The following is a 10359-nucleotide window of genomic DNA, read 5'->3' on the forward strand; positions in this document are numbered from 1 at the left end:
AGTCACGGGAGGGACTCCAGTGCCCGTGCCCCGGCCGCCGCTCTGAGTTCCAGCAGGCATCTGGGGCCGCCGTCCCCTCTGCCAGCGCTTGTTGCCACAGGAGGAAGCCTCACACCAGCGCACATTGCACAGGCTTGGGAAGCGTCAGCAGTGGGTGGACCCTGGTCCAGGGAGCCAGGTGGGGACCCGGGGGTTTGCACCTGCCTGAGGCTTTTTCCCCAGAAGCCAGACCAACCAATACATCCTTCAGTGTCCAAGTTCATTGACCCCTTCCAGACACTCGAGGCCACAACGCCCTCTGTCGGGAGAGTATCATCCCTGCTTACAGAGAAGGAAACTGAGGCTCAGGAGGTTAAGTGGCTGGCCCACAGATACAAAGCAATTCCAAAATTCAACTTTCCGTTCCCCTACCATCCTCTCTTCCCAACGTGGTGAGCGCCCCCACCAGCTCTGACACCCCTGGGATCTTCCTCCCGCAAATCACTCATCCCCCACCTCCCACCAACGCCCCTTCACACTTGCACTCCCCCCTTCCCCACAGCCCTGGCCCCGGCCCCGGCATCTCCTATCCCAAATGGGCCCCCATCAGCCTCCATCCTGGTCCCCACAAGTCCACCATCAGCCCACAGGAGTGTTTTTAAAACTCTGTTTATCCTCAGCTTAAAAACCTCTAGGGTGTGCTTATAAAAGTGTGAGCATTTTAGACTCCTAAAAACAGTGCTCATGTGCACCTCAATTCATCCCCTTCTCCACCGCAGGGTCAAGAATAACGGAGGGGGGAAAACACTGCATGAGTGTTTTTTGGAATGAGCCAATGAATGCATGAATGTTTTTTGGAACAAACGAATGAATGCATGAATGTTTTCTGGGATGAACCAATGAATACACGAATGTTTTTTGGAATGAGCCAATGAATGTATGAATGTTTTTTGGAACGAACCAATGAATGCATGAATATTTTTTGGAACAAACGAATGAATGCATGAATGTTTCTTGGAACGAGCCAATGAATGCATGAATGTTTCTTGGAACGAACCAATGAATGCATGAATATTTTTTGGAACAAACGAATGAATGCATGAATGTTTTTTGGAATGAGCCAATGAATGCCTGAATGTTTTTTGGAACGAACCAATGAATGCACGAATATTTTTTGGAACAAACCAATGAATGCATGAATGTTTTTTGGAATGAACCAATGAATGCATGAATGTTTTTTGGAATGAACCAATGAATGCATGAATGTTTTTTGGAACGAACCAATGAATATTTTTCGGAAGGAACTGATGAATGCACGAAGGTTTTTCGGAATGAACCAACACATACATGATTACTTTTTTGGAATTAGCCAATGAGTGCACGAGTATTTGAATAAATTAAAGAATGAGTGAAATGTGAGGGCATGAGCAAATAAGCAGAGGAAGTAACACTGGAGGGGCGGGGGCCGTGAGGGTAGAGTACAGTAAGCCTGAATAGGTTCTCTCTCCTCTAAAGGGCTGGGCGTGGGTCTTCCACCGCCCATACAGCTCATCGGAGCCCCAGTCAAGACAAGCCCCCAGAGAGGCTCTCTCTTAGGGTCCTCTGTCCCAGTAGCCACAGCATCCTCCTGCCACCTGCCTGGACAGGGGGCCCTCAGATGGGGTCCTGACCGCCATTCCAACTTCAAGGATGCTGCTGAGAGCCCAGGAGTTGGTGTGCACCAGCCTGTAGGTCAGAGGCACAACCCAAGGGAGAAGGCCAAGCATGGGCTGGCGGTCAGATAGAGGGGGTACAGGCAGCTCTCACGCCAAGCCAGTGAGGCAGATGAGGGCTTGGTCTCACTGTGTGGCCCCTGCCTGAGTCCCTCCTGTCTGTGGTTTGCCCAGAGCTCCCCCTCACCACTGCCCCCCGCACCTCCACAGGAACCCAGAGGGAGATGCGGCAGTAGATAGCTCAGCTGCCCAAGTTTATTTAGAGAAGACACAGGGCTGGGCCACACAAGACCTTCCTGTGGTCACAGAGGAGGAGCTAAAAGAGGGCAGCAAGACAGGGGCACTCCTTGTGAAGCAGGGGGTGGAGATGAGGAAAAGGAAAAAGTCTCCCTCAGACAGGGTCCAGGCCAACTCCACCACAACCCCATCAGCCTCCACAGCCTCCCTGATCAGTGGCATCAAAGCTCTGTTTGGTTCCCTTGAGTGATGGGGAGCTCATTCACTCTAAAGACAGCTGCTATCAGGCTGGGTGAGCTCTCATGGTCAAGGTTTCTGGGATGGAGCTAAAATCCATCTTCACTGGGCCTTTCCCTGTTAGAATTCATTCTCTCTGTGTGTCCACGAAAATCTTCCCCTCCTTCGGGCCCCTAAAATGCTTTGAGGATTTCCCAGATCAACACTCACATTCCCCCATCCCCACTCCACTCAGCTTTCCTCCAAGGAAAGCAGTAAGGTTTATTGAGCACCTGCTGTGTACCAGGCACAGGCAATGTCTCCCTTTGCACTCCCCACCACTCAGAGAGGAAAGTTCAGCATTATCCTCACTTGACAGAAGAAAAAGAGGCTCAGAGAGGTCAAGGGACCTGCCTGAGTTAACACAGCCAGAACCCAGGAGCGACAGGCTTCAGTGTTCACGCCTTTTCTAACACATCAGGTTAAAATCCTCTCGGCTTTTCCCACTTCTAGTGAAGACACAGTTTTGAGTCTGTTTGGGACCTCGGAAAGATAGAGGTCAGTCTCCACAGGGGAAAAAATGGTCCAGAAACCACACAGCTAGTGATGGAGTGGGGCTGGGAGGAGCAGCCAAGCAACCAGGATGATGCCATGGAGGAACAGGGTTAAGAGCTCAACGCTGCTTTAACTGGGTTCAAATTCTCCTTCCCAACTGAGTGTGCTCGGGCAGGTCAGGTCACCTCTAGGAGCTTCCAGCGCCTCATCTGCAATGAGGATAATAGTGGTACCCTTCACTGGTTACATAAAGGATAAATGAGATCTTATGTGTTAAAAGCCAATACATAATAACAGTGAATGATCCATGTGGCCATTTTTACTTGGCAGCGGTGGTGTGAGACCCGTCTGCTGCCAGACCCCTGTGGTTATCTGTGTTTAAAATACCTCTGAGGACCTTCAGAGACCACCCAACACAACTGTCTCAGTTTACAGATGACGACACTGCACTTCCATTCAAGAGGGCGGGCCAAGGACACACTGAGACTCCCCATTCCTCCCCAAACACTTGGGAATGACAGGAAAATGCTAACTTCCGCCAGAGACCAAGGCAGAGGTGTCCGATGACAGGGGTGCTCCTACCCATGGGAGTGTAGGGCCCCCTAATACATGAGGTCAGGGGCCCCATTCTCAGAAGACTCTGACCAGGGAAAAATATCCTGAGGAGAGAAGGAGCTCACGACCACTTCATGATGTCCCCACAAACTCCCCAGCTGGAAGCATTTACACCCGAGGAAATAGAGATGATCAGGACAATCTTCAAAGAGCTTCACAATTAATAGATTAAGTAGCTCAGAGATAAAGTAGGGAATACTAGTCATGAAACAAGAACAGGTAGATATAAAAAAGAACTAGTTAGAGCTCAGATATGAAAAATATGGTTGCTAAAAAACTTGGGAGATGGGTTGACTCAAGACCCAGATCTGGGAAGGGACTTACCAAGGTCACATGGGATTTTAGTGGCAGAGATGGAACTAGAAGCTGGAGCCCAGGTTTTAGAAGCCCAGAACTGAGGTCTAATTCAGGAGCTGAACCTTGGGGCCATTTGTGGCTTTCCAAAGCTGTTCTGCGGCTTCTCCCTGTCTCTTTCCTGTTTTCCTTTCTTTTGTCTATATTATGAGGTTACTGCTGAGCTGGATCTCAAAGCCCCTCCCTAATGAGGACCAGGGCTTCCATCCCCTGACCGAGCAGAGGCAATGGATGTGGAGAAACGGCCAGCCCTCCCCTCCCAAATTAGGATTTAATTAAACAGAATCTTAATGTCAGGAGACGAGATGACTGAGTGAAACTAAGAGACATAGCCAACATTGGCTGTGGCATGCTGAGCTGGTGACTTACCCTCTCTGAGCCTCAGATTCTTCATCTGTAAAATTGGTTCAAGGGTCCCCGTCACATGCAGATGTTTTGAGAATTAAATAGTACGTTGTGCGTACAAGACACTTGGCATATCCAGGTGGCCTCACATGCAACACTTTCCTGGGACTCGGCCACCCTCTTCTTTGAGCCCAAAGACACCCCAGATGAGGACAAAGCTACAGTTACTTGGGGATTCAGCCACCAATGGAGGAGAGGGAAATTAAAAACTTTAAAAGGACCCCGCCAAAAAAAAAGGTAAGAAGAAAAGATGCATCAAAGAATAGAGAGTAGGCTGCCTGATAAATTCCCCACCCACGCGGCCAGAGGGCAGCCCACAAGACTTCCCTTTGCTCCGTGCTAAGAGGGGAGCTCGGAATGACCACAACTCCTCCAGTGGGTGTAAGACTTCTTAACACTCGCAGGCAAATGTGGTATTTGTGTGGCCTACAGCACATCTGGAAACATCATTCGCCCCCATCCCTTACAAGAGAAATATTCATTTGTTTTCATTTAAAGAACGAGATACTAGTTTTTTCCGGCTATAATTGGCAAAGATTTAAAAAGTGATAAAACCCGGTGCTAGCAAGGATGTGGTGAGATGGGCAGTGGCGTACCTAGAAGGTGGAGGTGCGAATTGCTTCCTGGCAAAGCAATCAGGCAATGTGAGACAAGGGTGGACTCATACCCTGTTTGAGGAATGAAGAGGTCACTTCTCTCCCACCTGGATCACTGCCCCGGGCTTCTCTCTATCCTGGCCCCAGCAGCCCCAATATCCATCAAATACACTGTTCCAAGCACTTAGAACCTCTTTTCTTCCCTGAAAAGATGTTCTCCAACCCCTACGTGCTGTTCCTTTTGCCTGAAGCATTCTTCTTCTTCCCTCACCTCTTCCCCAGCCGAATCTTACTCATCCTTCAGGACTTAGATGTTGCCTCCTACAGGAAGTCTGCCAGATTGACCTCTCGCAGCTAGGCCAGGGGCCTCTTCTGGGCTCCCAGCATCCCATGGGTTTCCAGCATCCCCACAGCACTCACTCTGAGTCTGCGTCCCCCGTGTCCAGTGTCTGAGTCCCCTGTGTCCACGGATCTCCACAATAGGCACTCAATAAATATAGGAGGAGTGAAAAATATGGAGAAGGGGGTGTGTCCTCTGTGGTCCCAGAAGCCAGGACCACGGAGAGGGGGGTGGAGGTGCATTGGGGCCAGCATCTGAAAGAACTTCCTAAGAATTCCACCTCTCTAACCTAGCAGAGGCTGCCTTGAGAGATAACGAGCTGCCCGTTACAAGAGGTGTGCGAGCAGGGGGGGCGAAAACCACCTCTCTGGGTCCTCCTCTCTGACTTCTCCTGCCCAGAATCAGGGGGCCCGGGATGAAGAAGCCACCCTCCTCCTCCAGCCGGTCCACGTGGCTCTCCTCTGACTCAGAAGGCTGCCCGGGGAGGCAGGGGGACCCGCAGAGGCCGTTCCCATGGCCCAGGTGCAGCCCGGCCCGTTCCTCGGAAGGCGATGCTCTCACGGGGCTGAGGGAGCCTGTCGGAGCCTCGGGGCCCTGCACTCTCGCTCTGAGCAGTGCCCTGTCCTCATAAAAGCCCTAGTGAAACCGACCTCTAAAACCGAGAACCCTCTGAGGGAACTCAGATTTCAAGGGGAAAATGCAAAGCATCCTGGGGCTGCGGCCGGCCCTCCCCCTCCGCCAGCCCATGGAGGGGCCGGAAGCCGTTGGTGCCTCTGTGCCCAGCCCACAAACCCAGCTGGAGTCCTGGAGACAGGACGGGCTGAGGGGCCAGAAGGGGCCGGGGGAGGAGCAGGGGTGTCGGGAGGCAGCCGTCCCCTGTCGTGCCAGTGACGCTCCTGTGGCCTCACACAGGTGCCTGGTCCTCCCTGAACCTCGGGTTTTTCCACTGTCGAGTGGGTCCCAGGTTGGGACACACCCCAGGGACGGTCTTGGTCCCAGAACTACGAGGGTCTCTGTCCTTGAACTCCTGATCCGAGGGCGGGACCCTGTCACGCCTGAGCATCAGCTCGATGGGAATTCACCTCCTGAAACTCACATGGAATAGAATTCATCTTGAGGATCTTAAGCCCTCAGCCCCTGGCCCGACGGGTCCCTCGAGTTCTGCCCCCCTCTCTCTCCAGCTCAAACCAGAACAACCCCCAAAATGAGAGAGGCCTCAGAGCCCCCATGCCCAGGCAGGGGTGGGGCCCCCTGCTCAGCCCAGAGGTGGTGCCACCAGGAAGGGGTGAGGGCACCTGGCCCCAGTCACCCCACAGACCCAAGGGAAGGGAGCTCAGAGATGCCCCATGTCCAGCCAATGTCAGGACCCAGCCAGCCTCTGCCCCGACCCAGGACCCCACCAGGAGGGTCTCTTTTCAAGGTACCTGAGTCCCCTAACCCCTCTGCTGGTGGCCAGACCCCATGAAGGCCCACCAGGCCCTACACGCACACCTTGTTAATCCTACCCCAAACCACATGACCGTGACTCCTCTCGCTCCCTCAGCTCCAGCCACTCAGCCCTCCTTGCTGTTGCCCCAACACACCAGGCACAATCCTGCCTCAGGGCCTTTGCACAGCCTATTCTTTCTGCCTGGAACGCTGTTCCCTCAGATACCCATGTGCCGCCTTCCTCATCTCCCTCAGGTCTCACTTGACCCCTAGGCTAGATCGCCACCCACACACACACACCCATTCATTTTCTCTCCTTCTTGTCTGCCTTGCGTTTATTCGGGGCATCATCACTCCCTTACTTTTTAATTACTAACTTCCACTAGAACTCCAGTCCCTGAGGACAGGGACGGTGCCCTTCTGTGTCCTCAGTACCTAGAAGTACCTGGCACATAGTAGACACTTCATAACTGTTTGCTGAGTGAATGAATGAATATGAACAATCTTATTTAACTCTCACAACTTCCCTGTGAAGCAAGTTCTCCCCTTTTTTTGCCACAGAAGCTCAGAGAGGTACAGTGTCTGGCCCAGGGTCACACAGCTGGTCACAGGTGGGTTTTTGGAGTCCGGGCAGCTAGACCTCAGAGCCCACTCTCTCGAGCCCTAAGATACAGCCACAACGGTGGCAGGTCTCGAAGGCACCTCGAGGCAGGACGCAGCTCCTGGCTCAGGACTCCGTGCCCATGGAGCCCCAGGGCCTTGGTCTCCCTCCTGTGAAATGGGCCCAGGAATGCAAGGAGAGAAAGAGCTTCCAGCGCTGGGAGCCCTGCCCTCCACCCCAGGGGTGGCCGTCCCTCCCTCATCTCTGAAACTGCACTCAAAGCAGGGCAGCCCCACTGTCACAGCCCCCACCCCAAGCCTGGGAAACGCCCCGGCTCCCAGAGACAGGCCAGAGCTGCGTCCCTGGGGGCCTTGGGGGTGGCAGGGGCTGGACCCTGTGACTTCTCTGCATCCCCAAAACCCCCACTGGCGTCATCCAAGCCCTTTCTGGGTGCCCAGCCCTGCCTGCACGAAACACTTTACAGACGCTATCTGCCAGAGAGATCTTTTCACCACACAAATCAGATTATGCCACTTTCCAGCTTAAAACCTTCAACAGATCAAGACCCCACTCCCCCATCCGACTCATGGGGCCCCGCACAGTCCAGATGAAGCTGGGCCCCTCCATGCTCCAGCCACTCTGGGCTTCCGACTGCTCAGACGCACCACAGGGCCTTTGCATGTACAGTCCTGCTACCTGGAACACTCTTCGTCCCCTCCTCTAGTTTCCTCATTCTCATCCTTTGATTGCAACTTCTCCGAGAGGCCCTCCCTGACCTCCTAGGGTAGATTGGGTGCCCCCACTTCACGCTTACGGAACACCAGATATTCCTGCTTCTTAGCATTTTTTATCAAAGTAATTTCACATTCACATGTGTCATTAATTGACTGATGTCTCACTCTTTCTCCCGTGAGATAGCACCTGTGTTCCTTCTCCCCAGTCTATTCCAGGGCCTGGCACACAGTAGGTGCTCAATAAATACGTGAATGAATGAATGAGTGCACAGAATCCTGGCATTGCCGTCAGGCTCCCAATCTACAGGTGGGGAGACTGAGGCTCGCTCACCTGACTCCTCTGCAGAGCCTGCCCCCCACAACCCCCAGGCAGCTTCCCACCCTCCCTCTAGCTTTAGGGCAGTGGTCTAACCCCAAGGGATGTTTGTCCGTGTCCCCCTCGCTCCCTCTGCTCCAGCCACACAGGCTTCCTCGTTGTTCCTCCAACACACCAGGAATGGTCCTGCCCCAGGGCCTTTGCATGGGCTGTGCCTTCAGCTTAGAATGATATTCCATTCCAACACCTGCATGGCTGGTCCCCTCTCTTGATCACGACAAGGGGAGGATGCTGCTGGCTTCTAGTGGGTGGAGGCCAGGGACGCTGCTCAGCGTCTCACAACACCCAGGACAAGGACTTATCCAGCCCCAAGTGTCAGGAGTGTGTGGTGGAGAGACTGCTTCATGGGAAAACCCACATCCCAGCCTGATTTATAAAGACCACATAAGCCAGGGCCCAGCAGCTACTTGCTCAGTAACGCTGGTAGTTGTAACACCAGATCCGCAGGACGTATCGCACCTGATCCAGCGGCCACTATTCCAGCTGTTAAAAAAAAAAAAGGCACCATCCACAGAGGGGAAAGGCAGCCCTCAGAGCAGGAGAGAATATTTGCAAATCATGTATCTGATGAGGGGTTAATATCCAGAATATCTAGAGAGCTCTTAAAACTCAACAATATCAACAACTTTAAAAATATGATTTAAGGGGCCGGCCCCGTGGCCGAGTGGTTGAGTTCACGCTCTCCGCTTCGGTGGCCCGGGGTCTCGTTGGTTCGGATCCTGGGCGCCGACATGGCACCGCTCATCAGGCCACACTGAGGCGGCATCCCACGTGTCACAACTAGAAGGACCCACAACTAAAAATATACAACTATGTACTGGGGGGCTTTGGGGAGAAAAAGAAGAAAAAAAGGGGAAAAAAGATTGGCAACAGATGTTAGCTCAGGTGCCAATCTTTTAGGAAAAATGTGATTTAAAAATGGGCAAAGGATCCCACTACTGAGTGTTTATCCAAAGAACTTGAAATCAGCAATTCAAAGAGACTCATGCACCCCGATGTTCATTGCAGCATTATTTACAATAGCCAAGATGTGGAAGCAGCCCAAGTGCCCATTGACCGATGAATGGATAAAGAAGATATGGTGTATATACACAGTGGAATACTACTCAGCCAGAAAAAAGGATAAAATGGTCCCATTCACAACAACATGGATGGACCTTGAGGGTATTACGTTAAGCAAAACAAGCCAGAAAGAGAAAGACAAACTCTGTATGACTCCACTCATAGGTGGAAGATAAACTAACACACGGACAAAGAGAACAGATTAGTGGTTACCAGAGGAAAAGGGGGTGGGGGGTGGGCATGAGGGGTGAAGGGGTGCACCTACAACACGACTGAAAAACAATAGCGTACAACTGAAATTTCACAAGGTTGTAAACTATCATAACTCAATAAAAAAAATAGTAAAATAAAAATGGGCAAATGCCTTCAGCACATGATTCTCCTAAGAAGACCTACAAATGGACACTCAGCACGGGGAAGATGTGCCACGTCACTCTTCATCAGGGAAACGCAAACCAAAGTCACGAGGAGGGGTCAGCCTGGTGGCGCAGCAGTTAAGTGCGCACGTTCCACTTCTTGGCGGCCCAGGGTTCGCCGGTTCAGATCCCGGGTGCAGACACAGCACTGCTTATCAAGCCATGCTGTGGTGGGCGTCCCACATATAAAGTAGAGGAAGATGGGCACGGATGTGAGCTCACGGCCAGTCTTCCTCAGCAAAAAGAGGAGGATTGGCAGCAGTTAGCTCAGGGCTAATCTTCCTCAAAAAAAAAGCCACGAGGAGATGCCACTTCCCACCCATCAGGATGGTGACTGTCAAAAACACAGACAGTAACAAGTGTTGGAGGCTGGAGGGAACGTAAAGTGGAGCAGCCGCTGCAGAAAACAGTGTGGTGGTTCCTCAGAACATTAAAAATAGAAATACCATACGATCCAGCAATGCCACTTCTGGGTCCACCCAAAAGAACTGAAAGCAGGGTCTCAAAGAGATATCTGCCCCCTCGTTCACGGCAGCATTATGCACAGCAGGTAAACGTGGCAGCGACCCCAGGGCCCAGCAACAGATCGATGGGAGGCAAAACACAGTCCATCCATTCAATGGATTCCGTAGCCTTAAAAGGAACGAAATTCTGATCTGTGCTACAAAAATTGGAAAAAAGCAAGAGAGGGGCACAGTGCTGGCGGCCATGTCTGGGGCATGGACTCATGTGC

This window comes from Equus caballus, chromosome 7 (assembly GCF_041296265.1).
Source record: "Equus caballus isolate H_3958 breed thoroughbred chromosome 7, TB-T2T, whole genome shotgun sequence".
NCBI lineage: Eukaryota > Metazoa > Chordata > Mammalia > Perissodactyla > Equidae > Equus > Equus caballus.